Raw genomic sequence first — 4,174 nt, 5'->3', positions numbered from 1 at the left:
TGTGCATTTGTAAGTATAAAGTGACAGGGAATGAAGAAATGGATCTCTTTTATAGTGACAGTCGTATTAGTAATAATCAACAATCTGAGCATCTGTTATCTGCCAGGCTCAGTGTTTTACAAACATTACCTGATTTAATGCTCACACAACCTTGTGAGAAGGTGCTATTGAACCCACTGTACAGAGCAGGACATGAAATCTAAGGGAGACTGAGTAAGTCCCTAAGGAGTGGCAGGCAGGTCCAGGGTTTGATTGGGTCTGTAGCCCTGCACTCTGAGATATTAAATATGACGATCTCTGGCCGGTGTGATCAGAAGTGAATTTTATTTTATAATTTTTAAGTACTTCTCAAATTTGCCACAGTAAGCATGTACTACTATTAACCAGCAGTATTTGAAAGTCTTTAAAATTATTATAGCCACTTTGTAACCATACTTTTAAAATTCTTCTCCTGTAAGCATAATTCCGACTGCTTATTAAGGCTATCGAGTGCCACGTGCTTAATCTCTTATTTATTTTTTTAAAGATTTTATTTATTCATTTAACCAAGGACCTCAAACTTGAGCATGCTTCAGGATCACTTAGAGAGCTTGTTAAAACAGAGCGCTGAGTCCCACCCCAGAGTTTCTGATTCTGTTTATTCATTTAACCCCTACCCTGCCCAGCAGTGCTGGAGGAAACAGGAACACAGGTGGAGGAGTTATTGGAGGCCAAGGTTAATGAACTAGCGACAGTTCTGACTCAGTCTGCAGGCAGTTCCTTGCACCTGAACCTCTATTGGAACCACTAGAGATGGGAGGGGCTTAAAGCTCCAGCCTCGGGGTGTTCTGCTAAAGGCTGCTCACCACAGATTGCTAGGAGCTCACCTGCAGTAGAAGAAAAAAAAATGTTGGGTTTATGGGATTGCGAGCAGGAGAGAAAGCCCCCAGAGACTCAGGAAGGAGCTGTGAGAGGCTTCTAACAGGATCGGCCATCTGCGGGGTGACACCTGGGGACATGAGGAACCGGGGAGGCAGTCCTAGATGGCATGCTGTCGAGAAGGGCAGAGCAATTCGGTAATTGGGCATCTAATCTTATCAGGAAGGTGGGAGCACCGGTCACTCAGATTCATCAGAAGAGGGGGTCATTCAATCACTTTTGTGTTTGGGGAATGACCAGGTCTGTCTTGTTCCAAACACATGAGAGGGTGGGAGGCTTGTCTGAACATCGCTGACCTGCAGTTGGGCAACCACCATCTGGCTGCCAGCAGGGCTGGTTGTCACATTTTCGGTTCAAAACCCAGCGTCCTTCTCAAAACACCAAAGAGAGGGCGCCTGGATGGCTCAGTTGTTAAGTGTCTGCCTTCGGCTCAGGTCATGATCCCAGAGTCCTGGGATCGAGCCCCACATCGAGCCCCACATCGGGCTCCTTGCTCGGCAGGAAGCCTGCTTCTCCCACTCCCCCTGCTCGGGTTCTCTCGCTATCTCTCTCTCTGTCAAATAAATAAATAGATAAAATCTTAAAAAAAAAAAAAAAAACAGAGACTGTGTCTTTCTTTTTTTTTTTTTAAGATTTTATTTATTTGACAGAGAGAGCACAAGTAGGCAGAGTGGGAAGCAGTGGCAGAGAGAGAAGCAGGCTCTCCTCTGAGCAGGGAGCCCAACGCGGGGCCCAATCCCAGGACCCTGGGATCACGACCTGAGCCAAAGGCAGCGGCTTTACTGACGGAGCCACCCAGGCGCCCCTGTGTCTTTATTTCTTAGCTCCAGAATCCCTGTTCTCTTCACAACAGTTACTGTGTGCTTCAGAGAGGGGTCAACAATACAAATTCTAAATAAACAATCCCCATAAAAATGTAAATGCTCACCGTCTACTTTTTAAACTTTGAGATTGAATGTCTGCACATTTTCTAAGGATGCCTTCGTCCAGGGGCAGCTGGGTAGCTCAGCTGGTTGAGTGTCTGACTTCTAGTTTCAGCTCAGGAGGATCTCTGGGTCCTGGGATGGAGCTCCAAGTTGAGTTCTAAGTCGGGCTCCCCACTTGGCAGGGAGTCTGCTTGTCTCCCTCTCTCTCTCTCTGCCTCTCCCCCTGCTCGTGCCCTCTCCATCTCTAAAATAAATAAATCTTAAAAAAAAAAAGATGCATCAGTCCACGAGTTCACGTTTCCATAAACCTCTATTCTACCGTGGGTAATAGAAATCGGAGCAGCTTGACATTAAATAAATCAGGGTGCTTTCCTTATGTAAGGAGGACACACAGAGGGCAGGCCAAACAGGGTCAGCTGCTCCACGATGCTATCCGAGACCCCGACTCCTTCCATCCATCTTCTCAGCCATCCAGACTGTATTTGATGTCTGGTGATTATGTACCTACCGGACAGCAACTTCACCTTCAGCACAATGACTGTATTATTCCAAGCGAGGACAAATGGAAGAACAAAAGACAAAAACCTGGCTCCTTTTAAAAAGAGCTTTCTGAGGCCTGGGTGGCTCAGTCAGTTAAGCATCTGTCTTCAGCTCAGGTCATGATCCCGGGGTCCTGGGATCGAGCCCCACATCAGGCTCCCTGCTCAGCGGGAAGCCAGCTTCTCCCTCTCCCCCTGCCCCCCCCCCGCTCACGCGCGCTCTCGCTCTCTCTCGCTCCTGCTCTCTCTCACTCTCACTCATTCACTCTCTCTCTCAAATAAAATCTTCAAAAATAAAGAGCATTCTGAGGAGCCTCATCTGTTGGCTTTGCTTATGGCACCTGCCAGTGCTATGTCACATAGTCACCCCATATGCAAGAAAGACTGGGGAAGGTTGTTTTCCTCGCCTGGTTTGCTGGCACCCATGCTGAAATTGAGTTACATCAGCAAGGCAGAAGCAGAGAATGGATAGTAGGAAGGCCGCCAGTAGCATGGCCAGCCTTGCAAGAGCCCAAAACACATGTTTAACCTCTCCAGTATTCAGCCCATGTGAGTCACACCTAAAATTATAACAACGGTGAAATGAGTTCCAGGCTGCCCTGATTTACAAATGCTCAGTGTGTGAGGAACCCATATAGTACTTGCAAACTGGTGCATATCCCACACACTGCTCCAGTTACCCCTGTGCCCTTGGCCGTTGGTCCAGATTGTTACCTCCCAAGAGCCATCTTTCCCTTTTTCTGTAAGTAACAGACGCTCCCATTTTTAGTTGGGCTCATGTCTGCCTGGATTAAAGGCATTTCCCATCATGTCCCATCATTTTTTGTAGCTAGATATGATCATGTCCATAAGTCTGGCCACTGGAATCTAAGCAAAAGTGTCATGTGTAATTTTTGGGAAATGTCCTTAAATGGAGAGAATGTGCACTTCTGTGTCTACTTCTCCGTCTGAAACGTGGACAAAATGGCTGGAGCTCCGAAGCCATTTTGGGCCAGGAGGTGGAACTCACACAGAGGATGGCAGCATAATAACATATTAGGAGCTTGGATTCCTTATGATCTTGGAGCTTCTGTAGCAGCCCTGGACTGCTTATCCATGAACTTCATTTACATGAAAGGGAAATGAACTTCTATATTGTTTTAACCACCGTTAATGGTTGCAGCTAAACCTAATCCTCACGTTCCAATTCCTTGAACCTTCCCACTGTGCATAAGAAGGATTTCTCATCTCATCTGTGGTGGTCCATCTAGTTTCTGTCCTCTGGGCAGTGGCCTTCTTCATCATTCTCGGCTCCCTAAGCATGTGTCTGAGTCCCCGCCAGTGACCCATAAGTGCACTCTCTCAACCCCGCTCTGTACTTCTCCTTCACTGCCCCCTCTCTGGTTGCGTCCTAGAAGACTGAACTGGGGCCCAGCAGAGGAAGAGGCTGCACAGAGTAGAATTAATTCAGGAGCACCGACTCAAGGGAGCACACTCGCTGAAAAGTCACGTCTGACCAAACGCAGGATCCCTCCTTGCTCTTCCCTACCTCCTCACTTCACTTTGTGCCTCAAATTTCTTCCATTAGAGCCATTTGAGTTTAAAAGACACATTAGAAATACAAGTAGCCCTGGAGGAGAATGGACTATTTTCCATTTGCAGTTTACTGCCAATTAGTTTAATCCAATTTCTTTTTTAATTCACTCTTCCATTAAACATTCACGAAGAGCCTATTTTATATCCTTTTTAAAAGAGATTTTATCTATTTATTTTGAGAGAGAGAGCATGCGTGTGCCGGCCAGGGGAGAGGCA

Source organism: Eumetopias jubatus, unplaced genomic scaffold (genome assembly GCF_037043125.1).
Source record: "Eumetopias jubatus isolate StellerSeaLion01/CBP00866 unplaced genomic scaffold, mEumJub1_p1.0 scaffold_1, whole genome shotgun sequence".
NCBI classification, from domain to species: domain Eukaryota; kingdom Metazoa; phylum Chordata; class Mammalia; order Carnivora; family Otariidae; genus Eumetopias; species Eumetopias jubatus.
The sequence above is the reverse complement of the archived record's forward strand: the minus strand, read 5'-3'. Positions refer to the sequence as shown.